General features: G+C 45.7%; 1 pseudogene; it reads right to left on the reverse strand.

The window, feature by feature from the left end:
• Window positions 1-443: 443 nt before the first annotated feature.
• LOC134382657 (E3 ubiquitin-protein ligase Mdm2-like) lies at window positions 444-1,333 on the reverse strand (annotated as a pseudogene).
• Window positions 1,334-14,102: the final 12,769 nt, after the last annotated feature.

The raw sequence follows: 14,102 nt of genomic DNA on the forward strand, positions 1-14,102 counted from the left end.
GCTTTCCCACCCACCTGCGCACCTTCCCCACACTGAGTGGAGGCCAGGACGGTGGCAGGCCAGGCAGTGGCTGAGTGGAGGGAGAGGTCGGCTGGGGAGGCTGGAGGCCAACTTTGCAGCACAGCACCAGGGGTGCTGATGGGAGGAAGGCGGGAGAGCGGTCCAGGGTGTAGGCCAGCAGGTGCTGGATGTGCTGAGGGACAGCTCGTGTCACTGTGCTGTGTGACCCTGGGCAGGTTCCCGCCCCTCTCTGCATGGCCTCCCTTCATCTCAAATGGAGACTGCATTAGTTCATTTCTGTTGCTTATGACAAAATACCTGAAACTGGGTAATTTGTAAAGAAATAAAATGTATTTGTTTCAGAAAAAAATAAAATAAAGTAAGATAAATTTTCAGGGTTATATAGTTAGAAATATATAATTCTTCTTTCACGGACAGGTCAACTAGGGGAAATAAGTTAGTGCCATCACTTGCATTGGTTGTCCACGTGTGGGGCAGGACTTACTCCTTTTCATTAGCCTCTTAGCACATGTCAAGCGTGCCACAAGATGTCCTGTTCCTCCATGGACAATGCAACCGTTTTTGGGTCGACCTTGGCAAATCACACAAGGTTCAATGGCATGACTAGATGCAATGGGGAAACTAGATTCCACCCTTTCTTCTTTGTCTTGTGTTTCTTCCCTCTCAAACTCTTTGACATCTTCTTGGCTGCTATAAATAATGCTGGTAGAAGTTGGTGGCTGAGAATAGTCCCCACTTCCTTGCGAATGAATGGAGAACTGTGTGATTTTATCATCATTTTCCTCAACACGTGACTCTCTGGAGTCATTCACCGTAGTTTTTTCACGATCAGGAACGTCTTCTGCTTGTGCTGAGCGAGTCTTCTAGCCTGGTTTTCTCAGAGACTTCCCCGTTAGCTTTCCCTTCATCTTCAGGAGGCCAATGCTCACCACGGGCCCAGCGTCTGTTGCAATGCAGTGGACGTGGAGGATTCATTTCATCGCATGAAGTACACTTCCAATAGTCAGCTAAGGACATCTCAGGCTCTTCTTCAAATGAGTGTGTGTCACTCTCCGCTGCCTGATACAGTTACTGGATATACCTTATCATCTTCATCTGAGAGATCTCGTCCTTCACTGAGGCTGTAATCTTCTGAATCAAGAGGTTCAACTTCAACTTCTGCATTTAATTGATCTGCAGCTGAATCCTGGTTCAACCAATCACCTGAATGTTCACTTGCACAGCATGAGATCCACTGACTGCTGCTGCGTCTGTCACGACACGTCTCCCTTACTGCACTCGGAGCCCGGCTTCCATCAGAGCAGAGGGACATGCTGTTAGACCTGTGTGCTCTCTGCTGTTCACGGACAGCTCACCTGAACTCACTAATGGTCTCACTAATTGCTCTCCTTCTAGATGAGGTGGATTTGGTCTAGAAACCTAATCTGAAGATGAAGGTCTCTCTTCCTGCAGCTCTGGCACGGGGTGCTTTCGATCACTCTCCACCTTCAAGGTGACACCTGTTCTCGCCCACAGATGTGCCCGGATCTGATGATTCCCGTTGACTGACACCAAGTTTCTACAGATCATTGCATGTATTTTCCTGCGCTCTTTCAGAGAAGCTTGGCACTCCATACACACCTCCTAGAAGATCATCTGAACAATATCCAGTACGTTGCTGCTTTTCACCATATAATCGTGTTGTCATAATACACTGGCCAAGATAAAGCACAGCCTCCCTGTCGTGTGTCTTTCTGTGCAGCGCCGGATCTAACGCCTGCAAAGGCGCCGGCTCTGGCCTAACCGGCCGCGCTGCCGAGGCGGCCCGCCCCGACGGCACACGCAGCACGCCGGGCGGCACCGGGGCCCGCTCCTCACCGGGCTCTTCGCTCGATTCGCGCCGTTCAGGCCACTGCGGCGCTCGGACGCCCTAGTCCGCGAGGGGAGGAGGCTTTGGCTGCCGGGACCCTGGCCGGAGGAGTCAGGGCCGCCCCTCGGGCCGCTTCGCTCCACGTCCCTTCCCGCCATGCGCGCCCCCTGCCGGCCGCCGGAGGCCGCTTGCGTTTAGTGTTAAATAACTCAACTGTCCAGTTATTAAGAATAATAGTTACGTTTGTTAAACAGTTGGTGTGTGCTGGGCGATCTCCTAAGTGTCGTACATATATTAACTCAATTCTCAAAATACCCCATGAGAAGGGATTGATATTAGTCCCATTTTAAAGAAGAAAATAAGACACAGAGCTGTCAAGTGACTTACTCAAAGTCACACAGCTAGCAAATGGCAGAACTAGGATTTAAAACCAGGACCAATGCTCTTAGCCTTCCCACCATCGGCACCTTAAATAAATAAAGATTTTTTTCTATTAGATACAAAGTTTTCTAAGTCCCCTACATCATTCTTATTTCAAGTCATAGTTATCACCACATGATGCATTACAAGAAAAGATTTGGGGAAATATCTTGGAGTTTACTGTCAAGAGATTCCATCTGCAGTAAGTTCCCAGTTACTGGAAATTTCAGGCTGGCAAATAATTAAGTGATGAGAGCTAAAAACAAACATACTTTCCTGTCCTTTGTTAAATAATGCTGAAACCAAGCAAAAAGAACTCAACTACTTGCTCCAGGAAGTACTTGTTTCTGGAAGATAAGACTGCAAGCCAACTAAAATAGTTAATTTATCAAGACTATTAACTAATGCCTCAAAACTAATTTCAAGATCCTTATCCTTACTGTGCTCACCAATCCAAAGATGTTAAGTCAAAAATTCTGCCCAATCCCAACCAGTTCTCCACTTGCAAGACCCACCTTAAAATCACCCAGACTGACACCTAAAACTATATAAAGATCTTCCCATACTTTTCCCCTTCTGAGATGCTACTAAGACCCTGCCAAGTGGTGTGCTCTCTATTGCAATCAGTCTAATAAACTTGGCTTTGCTTGATAGATAGGTTTGCCTAGTGGTCTTCCGGAGGAGCTGACAGTTGTCGATGGGAATGCTTTCTTCAGCTGTTAGCTGGCTGCCCATACTCCCTTGAGTCACTCCATAAACACCATTAACTGACCAACCTGGGCAACTATTTGGCACTTACCTGAGCACTGCTTCCGTTCTTGGATGTGTTTTGGCTGTAGAACTCTGAAGAATGGGGCCCTAAGACTGGCAAAGGAGAATCAAGGGAAACAGTGACCCAAGCCTTTATTTTATTTCTGTTAGGATGTTTCCTTTTTTTTTTTTTTTTTGAATAAAAAGAGATGATATTAACAAAATCTTTTAATCTTTCAAAAATTAAGTTTACCATTCTGTTAACCTGCTTTTCTAGCTGAGAGCCTGACCAGGACAGACAAGACATTCCAGACAATGAATGTTTCTGCTGTGAAAGACCTTGGCTTTGAGCCTCTTCGTTCGCACTAATCCAGTAATGCATATCCTTATGTGGTTTATTTTCTGGCCTACTTAAAGGGCATTAGAAGTATTTGTTTCCATGATCAGATCACAGCATGAGGAAAAATGTGAGTCTTCTGGAACAGTAAACTGTTGAAGACTCTGTCAACTATTCTCCTGTGCTTGCTTCTCCTCCCATTCTGGAAGCTTTCAGGCCCACTGGGGAACAACGGACTGCGGAGTGAAAGGTGAGTTGAGCCTTTCCTAGTTCATACGATTCCTCCCCTGCCTAGTGTCTCTTAACTCTGCAAAGCCCAAGCACCTCTAATTAGCTGAGTCAGATCTAAGTTTACCTCTTTGCATTTTACTTTAAGAATATCTCTAAAGATATGCACTCCTATAAAACTTTACATAAATGATAAAATATGATCATATTATATATATTGTATTTTTACTTGATGCAAACTTTTAAAAATTTATTTTCTCTTTTACCACTCCCATCTCTGCAACCTCCCTGTCTCTATCTGTCATATCAGTCCCCTTCCCCATCACCTCCCAGGCAATCCTGTTAACAACCTTTATAATCATAGACCAACATAGATACGTGTAAGATTCGTTTTATCACTGTTTATGATCATCTTCTGCACACTTTTCTGTGTCTTGTTTTTCTCACACAATAGCATTTTATAGAAATCCCTTCAAGCAAATTGATACAGTTCTAATTAATTTTTTTAATGGCTTCATACTCTCTGGTGATGTGTATTTCACCGTGATTTCTTTTTTTTAACCCATTCTCCCACTGATGGGCATTTACATTGTTTCCAGGTGTGGCTGCCACTATGACTGTTCTGTGGTAAACATCCTTGGACACATGTCCATGCTTACGGGTGCTTTTCTAGCTATGGGATAATTTCTTAGGAATAAATTGCTGGGTAGAAGATTATTTATTTTTATTTTAATGTACTTAGTAGATATTGCCAAATTACTTTCCTAAATGGCTGTAGTAGTCACTCTTCCTCATATCCCTTCTATTATGGACTGAATTGTGTCCCCCGCCATCCCCCCCACTCCAAATTCCTATGTTGAAGCTCTAATCCCCAATCGGACTATATTTGGAAATAGGGCCTTTAAAGAGGCAATTAAGGATAAGTGAGTTCATAAGGGTGGGGTCCTAATCCAATAAGACCGTTGTTCTTAAAAAAGAGAGACACCAGGGTTGTGTGCCAAGAGAAAAGGCCATGTGATGACACAGTAAGAAGGTGACCTTTTGCAAGCCAAGGACTCAGTAGAAACCAAACCTGCCAGCACCTCAATCTTGGAATTCCAGCTTCCAGAACTGTGAGAAAATGAATTTCTGATATTTTTGCCTCCCAGTCTGCAGTATTTTGTTATGGCAGACAGGGAGAAGTTAGTAAAAATGAACAAGGGCTGCAGATGGAGGGGCCTCCCAAAGCCCTTGGAGAGGTACAGGCCAGAGGCCGGGGAGTGCTGAGCCATTGTGGCCGTGGCATGAGGACGCAGCTCAGGACTAGCTAGGAATACATGATGGGCAAGACAGAGTCCTCACCTTCAAGGACTCTACAGGCTAGTAGGAGCCAGGGTGCCCAAATGGAAGCAAGTTCTACCCATCCCTCCAAGTCAAATGCACACAGACTTCTGTTAATTGAAATTCATGGGACTTCATTGTTTTGGACTATGATCCTGCATTAGGCCCAAAAGACCAGACCAAACCAGAACAGAGTCACTCATGCTAGGTGCCACATAATCAAAATGAACTTTAAAATGGACCAGTTTTCCAAATAAACAGGAGATTCACAGCAACGAATCAGAAGGGGCCCTATACCTGAGCCAGCATGATAGGAAGTGCCCTCTGCTTTAACCCCATAAGGAAAGTAACTATGAAATGGCCAATCTGCTTATTTTTCCCTGCTTCTGTTTCTTTAGTCCTTTTCTGCCCATAAGTTCCACTTCCTGTGCTCAGCTTGTCAGAGTATCTTTTCTAAATCTTTAAATGGGATTCTGCCCAATTCATGAATGTCTAATAAAAGTCAATTAGATCTTTAAACTCAATGTTTTGACATTTTTTTTTTCAAGGTTTCCTTCTGTGAATGTTGTGCACAAGTCTCTTAGGGTGGTTGTGAGGGCCCCAGGAGAGTGTTTCTGTGGCCACATCTATTTCTGGAGGGCTGTTTCTGGAAGTGGCCAGGTCATGGACCAGACATGAACATAGTAATGGGTTTACGTTTTGTACCTGCAAGGAAGGCACTGGCAGCTATGACCCAGCTGGAATCAAAGGCCCTCATTCTGAGGTTCTTTCATTCCCTTTCTCTTCAACCTTTTCGGAAACTTCTGTCAAGGAAGGAAAATTGCCAGAGAAAAAACCTTGATATTTGTTTGGAGCTTACAGTTTACAAACCACCTTCAAATTGATTATTTCATGTGATTCCTTCCTACAAAGCCTTATCCCACGCATAAGGATTATTTGCCTCAACTGCCAGACTCCTATTTGCCAGAGGGCACACAGATAGTAAAATATAGCTGTTTTTATGACAAGCCTAACTTATGTTCTATCTCTCAACAGCTTTGCCAAGGAGTTTATGTTCTTTTACTGGATTGCCCTGGAGCAGGAGTTTACAAATTCTGCTTTGAAAAGACGCAGGGATTCGAAGAATGTGCCTCAAGGCCCCCACGTTAAGAGGGGTAAGGAGGTGATTGAAGAGTAGAGGACTGAGATTCCTGTGCCCAATTCAAGCACAGCAACTTCACTTTCCCCGCTTTGTGTATTATTTTCCTCAGTGAGATGACATCTGCAGAAAGGATGCTGTAGGGGTGGTTTGGGGAGGAGGGACAACTGCAATTTTAGGGAAATAGAAGGAAAAAGAAGTAGGACTGTGTCTTATTCATTTTTTAATCCCCAGCTTATGGCCCCGCACAGGTGCTCAATTAATGTCTTTGGAAAGAATATTTGGAGGGGGAAAGAAGAACTCAATTAGGGTTGTTTAGGGGTGGAGCAGAGACAGTCAATGGAATGGAACTGAAAAGTCAACTAAAAGTTTTGTAAGGTCAATATTTTTATAAAAACTTGGATTTTTGAAAAGCAATGATATTTGTAAACTTGGGTTAGCCAAAACTCTGACGATGAAGTGGATTAGTACTGTAATGCAAAGTCATTTTTAGGGATTTTGCTTTCTCCCAGTGCAATACAATCTTATTTCTATGCCCAGAGGTGGAAGAGGTGGAGAAATATGGGTCAAGGAAGCTGAAAAACCCTTCTTTCCCTGTCTTATCTGAGTGTCCTGCAGAAGCTGCCGCTCGTGGGATAACTAAGAAAGAGCAGGATTAGTCCCTGGCCATCAGTGACGAGGGGTTTGAGACTTGGGAGATTCAGAATTTTTTCCCATCAACAATCCACAGATGTATTGTCTATTCACAGATATTTATGTCTATTCAAGCCTGGGTAGGGGTGAAAGGAACTTTCCTTCTACCCTTTGAAGGTTCAATAATTTGAGTCTCTGGAATAAACTGACAGTAGAAAGAGTAACAGGAGAAAAAGCACACAAATTTATATGTGCAAACACACAGATCATCACAAAATAAAAGACTCAAAGAAGTGCTGAATGGTTAAAATTTAAATAGCATTTTGAGCTACAGAAAAAAATAGGGCTTGGAGGCTCCTGGAGGGTGGTGGTGACAAGCCATGGGAGGTGAGGGAAGAGCTGTCCTACAAGCAAAGGCTCTCTTATTATACAGATAAAATCTCTCAGGTGACAGCCCTCAGACAGGTGAGAAGTCTGTCTAGGCATGGCATCCTGGGGGTGGAGACCTTTATTATCCTCTCCTGTGATACGAGTTCATCTTATCTGGTTAATATAGATTCCAGGGAGGGTGTTCATAACAATCACATTCTTTTTGGAGGAACTTCCCTTAGTCCAATAAAGGAAACTTTAGAGAAAATCCCTCCCTTAACTTCAAATGGTAAGATATAGGGGCCAGGAGTGGGGCAGGAGGAGGTTGGAGAGATCTTGAGTCTTCCTTAGTTCAAAGCACTCAGCATGCCAAAGTGCCATTCTTTGGGGCATCGTTTTCTGAGCCCCAACACCTGGATGCAGGAACATCCATTCCCCAGTATGCTGCATTTTTCACCACCACTGTCATCTCTTCATCTCAGCCAGGGACATCTGCTGTGCTCCCAAAGTGCCCAGACTCATGTAGTAGGGAAATAGCTGGCACAAGGTGGGAAGGTTATCTGTCTGTTTGCTGTTGGACCCACTCCCCACCTTCCCCTGCTATGGTCTGTACTGCTGGGGCTGGCCTCTACCAACTACACTTCCCAGGCTCCCCTGCCCACTTGCTTCTAGTTAGTTTGAAACAGCAAGAGGCATGGATGGAAGAAAAGGAAAACTTAGCAATACACCAGCACACACCTCACCTCCTCCCCACCTTCCCAACCCCCAACAATGCTGCCTTTCCAGCCTTTTCTTGGTCAGTGGCTACACAGAGATATAGGTGACCACATTTCCTTTTTGGACCCAGGTCTGCCATGCAGCTCCTGCTCTGCTTCTAGCTTCACACTCCCCCACCATGGCCTTTTGCCTGTGGGTGCAACCATGGGACCCCTCAGGTGGCCCCATACACGGCCCCTCCTCCAGAGTTCCAGCTCACAGTTCCTGGGTCTGGTGACTCAGTCTCCATCCTTTGTTCCTCCAGCCCTAGGAGTGGTAGTGGCTTCCTGCTGTTGTTAATCTCTGGGTTGCCTCATCCTCCCCTGGTTTCAGTTCTTATAACACCCTCTAACTAGCCTGCTGTATTAAATTCTTTCTATGAAACTCCCTGCCCTGGGTTCTGCTTTCTTGACTGCATGCACCCTAAAACACAGGAGTTAATTAACCCAGTAAGAGTTCTCTGCTAACTTGTTCGTGTCTCTTTCCATTCTCTGACAAACACTGTAAATCCATCCTTTCTGTTCCTTGAATTATGGGCACACACTCCTTAAACACCCACCTGTCTTTTGCAGTACTGATTGAGCTCCCTGGCAGCGGCTTAGTACCAGAATTCCTCTCTCCAAGGGTCCGTAGGAACAGAAGGCAACTGAGGAAGACCATCTCAAGTAGAGATTAGCTTAATTTGCTTTCTTTGCATTTCTCAAATATTTGCTTAAGGGATCAGGAGAGAGTTTAAACTGTATCTATTACTTTAGCCATTTAACAATTACTTGACAGTATTAAATGCATCAAAAGCTCTGTCTCCCTTAGTAAGGAAGTAGAAGTAAAAAGCATCCCAAATCAGGAAGTTTTGGCCTTGTTTCTGTGCTGTAGACCCTTCCCCCCTCCCCAATCTCAGATTTCTCCTTCTTTCTTCCAGCTGAACAAGCAATTCTGCTGTTCAGAATTCCCTTGGTCATGCAATAGTCAGAAAAACAACAGCAACAACACGGAATATGTGCTTTCTTGGGACTCTCTGAATATGACTTTTTTCTTAGAGAAGTTGTGCAAGAATCTCTTCTTCTGGCTCTCCATATGTGCCTGTGCGTGGCCTCTCCACCCTGAGAATATGAACCTTCAGACAATCACCACCAGCCAAGAGCTGGAGCACCAGCGGGTGTGGTAGTGCTCAGAGGAGGCCACGCAGTTGGTTTTGTGTTTGGAGAAAATGTTTCTTATTTAATTAATATTGGATACATGCCCAGAATTAAGGCCAATTTTGAAAAAGATGTTTTTTTAAATGTAAAAATCATCCATAGAGTTTGCTATCTTGTTGAGAAGAAAACAAATACATAAAATCATCAATGCAGAACTTTATATGACTTAATAATAATAGCAAAAACAATAATAATAAATAGCAAAGACAGCAGTGCTGTAAGCAGAGTGAAGGGTTGATCTCACAGGACAGAGACTGGGGGACCTGAGGAAAGACCAGCAACATTTGCTTATTTTCAAATAGGGATAAAATGGATAGAAACACACCAACACCTGCGTTGGGGAACTGCATGGAGAACGAGTTTGTATTCATCACAACTTCAGAGATTAAAAGTGTCAGAAACAATTCAAACCATCAAGCTGAGTGGAAGGTATGGGTTCAGATAACCTTGAGAGAGCTAGGGCAGAAGTGGCCTCAGGCACACCTGGGTTCAGGAACTAGAGCAAAAGCATTTGTGTTCTGCAACTCTCTGCTCGTTCTGTTCCCATGTTGGTCTTGCTCTCTCTCCCTACAGCTTTCTTTGGGTGTCAGGGCACAGGAGCATCAGCACCAGTGACACTAGCTTCACGCCATCCCAGTTCTGGAGGACCCAAGATGGAAGAGAGGACCTACAGCTGGAAATTTAGTAGAAGGACTTGATTGGCTGGGTTTGGGTGATGTATTTATCCACTAAGCCAATCACAGTGGCTGGGGTGAGGCAATTGTGATTGGCCAGGACTGAGTCCCGTGTCCATGCGTTGGGTCAGGGAGCTGAGTTCTGCAATTCATACACCTGTCCCAATTCCACTTAGCTGAAGAGTGGGAACCAGATGCCTGGCAGATGTCCACTGGAAAGACAGGGAAGGACTGAGACACTGGTGACAGGGCAAGCCCAAGTGTGTGGATAGAACCTGCAGTCACTTTAAGGAAAAGGAACCAGGATTGGCCTGAGATGCTTGTGGTATTGGGGATAGTTTGTGAGGATGAGCAGAGTACCTATAACCAGCGTGTGCTCTGATAGCATTGTCCCTTTCAGCTGGGGTTTGGGGCGGGAAACTGCATCTAGAGGTGGTTTTCTTAATCCTTCTCCCAGTGGGAGTGGTCGCCCTGCATATGGGGAATCACACCCCATGGTAACAGCAGGGAAATCGGGCACAAGACAGTAGACTCAAGGCAGATTGTTTATGAGGAAATGGATTCTGGTTGCTCCTTGGATAACCCTGAGACGAATTCTGGCGGGAGGGCGTGGAGTGGTGTGTTTGCCATGGGCTCCACCTGGAGACATTGACATTACACCTGTGGGACAGGACTAAAGCTAGGTGTGCCGAGAACTAGCAGACCCAGCATTTCCTCATCTCCAACCTCCTCTCCCCTAACCCCTCCCAGCTAGACCCTGACTCCACTGCCCACCCCACCCCCACCCCCAATCTCCAGCAGGCGGCTAATAATAGTATTTATGACTACCTGTATGCAGTATTTCCTACGTGCTAAATTCTTAACGTACAGTATCTGACAGTATCTCTGTGATGGTAAATGTTCTCTCCACTTATCAGATGAGAGTACAGGATCCCTCAGCCTCAGGATGGCCTTGCCACAGGTCTCTCCTAATGGTTTTCTGATCTTTCTCCTTTTAGCCCAACATCCCATCTCTTTTCTGTGGACAGGGCCTGCTTTAAAACAGCTCTTTTCTTCAGGAAGAACAAGGGTATACTAAAGTTCTATTAGCATTCAGCAAACACTGGGGCCCACCCCCAACGCTGGCATAGAAAGTCCAACATTCTAAATCCCCATCTCCAGAGGAGCCAGCCTGTGGGAAAGCTAACTTTCAGCATACAAGAAAGTTTCGGACAGACATTTCTCTTCTCCAGCTCATTCTGGTAGTGTCATCAGGGACAGCTTGGTGAATATAAAAGGTTTTCAAAGCCTATAACAAGCCATACGGCCCTGGAGAGAGAGAGAGAGAGAGTGTGTGTGTGTGTGTGTGTGTCCATGCACACACATACATGCTAGAGAGAAAAAGAGAGACAGACAGATACATATGAGTATGACGCAGATTTTTCTTATAATTATTGAAATGTTTTCATCATTTCAGAGACTGCGTTAAATTTAAGAGGAATAGGGCCGAGCCCGTGGCGCCCTAGGGAGAGTGCGGCGCTGGGAGCGCGGCGACGCTCCCGCCGTGGGTTCGGATCCTATATAGGAATGGCCGGTGCTGGCTGAGTGACGGTCACGAAAAAGACAAAAAAAAAAAAAAAATTTAAGAGGAATATGTTCAGTAGCAGCATTTCCAGGAGAGGGTGATGCTCAGGTAAAGTCCAGGATCTGCAGAGTCACAGCCCTCTTGGGAAGGTTGCTCTCTGAAAAGTTGTGGGTGCACATGCCCTACTGCCACATGCAACCAGATGCCCTGAGAGGGGGATGCCGTGGTTATCAAGCAGAGCCTGGTGAGACCACCAGAGAAGCTCATCTCTTCCCATGGGACACCAATGCACCACCTTCTTACTGTGAAGTGTCTTCAGATCACTGCTGGTACTTCCAACTGTAAATTGATCCCTGTCTGAAGCTTGGCCAGTCTCTTAGGTCTGCCTAGGGTATTGATCACACCACGAGAACAGTGGTCGCAACTGGTAGTGTGTATCAGAACCATATAGAGAACTTATACAAACACAGCTGCCTGGGCCCTACTCCAGACATTGAATCTGAATTGCTGGGGTGGGGCTCAGGCAAATATTTATTTTGAAACCCCAGAGGTGATATTGTTGTAGTTTTGTTTTATCACTATACAATGTAAACATTTTTTGTGGCCCTTTACCAATTTCTCCCTAACCATCCCCCTTCCCACCTCTAGTGCCCTCAGTTCTGTTCTCTCCTTTTGAAAGTTCAAGGAATTATTGTGATTGTTGTATCTTTCTTTCTCCAGAGGTGATTTTGTTGAACACCTTGACAAGAATTAGTCTGCCATGAGTTAGTCTGCCACCATTCTACGGATGCTGGCAGAAGACATGAGACTCTGGGGTCAGAAACAAAGGACTTCATTACTTATAGCACAGAAAGTAGCATAAGCTTCATGCTCAGGTTGGTTCTCCTTGTCCCTCAAGTACTACAGGGTCATGCAGTGGCACAAGTAGATAGTGAGCATAGTGCTTTCCACTGTACAGGTCGGGAAAGCCACCAAATGAGGGCAAACCACCCCCTAACCCACCCCAGCATATCCTTTACCCAAACCCTGGGTGTAGAGGCAAGGGACCCTGGGCATCCAACTGAGTCAGGTGCTAAGTTAAAACACCCAAGGGTCCCAACTTCGGGGGGGGGGGCAGGGGAAAGGGCAGAGTGCAACTGCCAGGCTCCAGCAGTAATGGAAAAATGAAAAAGATGTGAGGGCTGGGGGAAAGGATGCCCCAGAATGCCCAAACTTCAACAGACCCATGGTAGCCGGTAGCCATAATGAGGCAGTGGTGGGAACAGAGAAGAGGAACTTGTTTCTCTTTTGCTTTTGCTCTGGTGGAATCATACGCAGTTGCAGCAAACACTCTTCCACCCACCTGCCTGTTCTGGCATGTATATTTAGTGACACACTTGCGTTTCTCCAACAGTCTTCCGTGTGTGTATTTAAACACCAGAGGTTCAGATGCCCATAACTCCTAACAGAAATGTGTTTACACCAGACAGAGTGAACACTTGAGCCCAGGACAGAGCATCCGTGGCCCTGGGCTGCTGGAAGTCGGGCGGTGCTCTGCAGCGGGGTCCCCCATTCACCAGCATTGTGGACTTAAAGATTGCTGTGGGCTGCTTGCAATGACGATGACCATGACGACGATCATGATCATGAGCCCATGGACCAGTTTCACTGCTGCCTACTTTAAAGTTAAGAAATACATGATGGTGGTTTGTTCCTTGTACTAGCCAACTGCAAAACAAACAAACAAACAAAGAAACAAAACCCATGATGGAACTAAATTTAGTAGCACTGAGCTACAGGAAACTGGCTGCTGACTGCTCGTTGGCCAGCTTACATGCAATTCTTACGACAACTCTGAGATTTTTGTGTTGTTGAAGGAGGAAGAGAAGGAGAAGGAGGAAGTAAACCCAGGAAAACATTGCTTGGCCTCCAGTAGCTAGTGGATGGTGGTAATGGATGATTTTCTCCGGACACGAATAGGAATCCCTGGTATGGGCATGGAGAAGAAGGCTCTAGCACAAAAGAGGTAAGACAAGCATGACCCATTTTCAAGGAATTGTGAAAAGTACTGATACAGGGCTTGAGAATCTTGGACTTTATTTGCTAGGTAATCAGCAGGATTTCTTACCCTCATCACTGTTGACATTTAAGACCAGATAATTCTTTGCTGTGGGGTGCTGTCCCGTGGGGAGCTGCACTGTGGGATGCTTGGCAGCATTCTTGGTCTCTATGCCCTTGATGCCAGTAGCACACCCTCTAGTAGTTACCATTGAAAATATCTTCAGACGTTACCAAAGGCCCCCCTGGGAGAATCAAAACCCTGGTAGTGATGCACTGAGCTAAGCAGGGGGAAAGGCAGACACCACAGAGCAGTAGGCAGAGAAGATCCCTAAACAAGAGAAGAAAAGTCAGGCTAAAGGCAACTCACGCAGGGAGAGGTTGTTCTCCTCCAGAGAAAAGGGCTGGACTTGGGGAGCAACAACCACAGAGGTTCCTGATTTCAGGCAGTCTCAGTGCCTGTCATTGCCATATCAGGACGCGGCAGGGCCACTCACCTGTTGGCTGGACCTGCACCTGAGTCTCCCCCAAAGTCAGGGAGATGCCAGTGCCCTCTGGGGCCCTTTTATCTGGAGAGCACTTTCTTCAAGGCATCCCAAGGGAAATTGGAATTCCTCTTTAGCAGATCTCTGAAATTTTTTTATTCCTGTCGTGCTAGTTACTTCTGTTCACAAGGAACACATCTGGAGAGCAGAGAGGTAAGGGGCGAGCCCCTAGTAGCAGACTATCAACCTCTCACTGGAATCCTGAGGTGTAGCTACATCTGAACCCTCTCCCTGGGTCTCTGTAGAGATTTTAGAAACCTCTGAG

Source organism: Cynocephalus volans, chromosome 7, assembly GCF_027409185.1.
Source record: "Cynocephalus volans isolate mCynVol1 chromosome 7, mCynVol1.pri, whole genome shotgun sequence".
Lineage (NCBI taxonomy): Eukaryota > Metazoa > Chordata > Mammalia > Dermoptera > Cynocephalidae > Cynocephalus > Cynocephalus volans.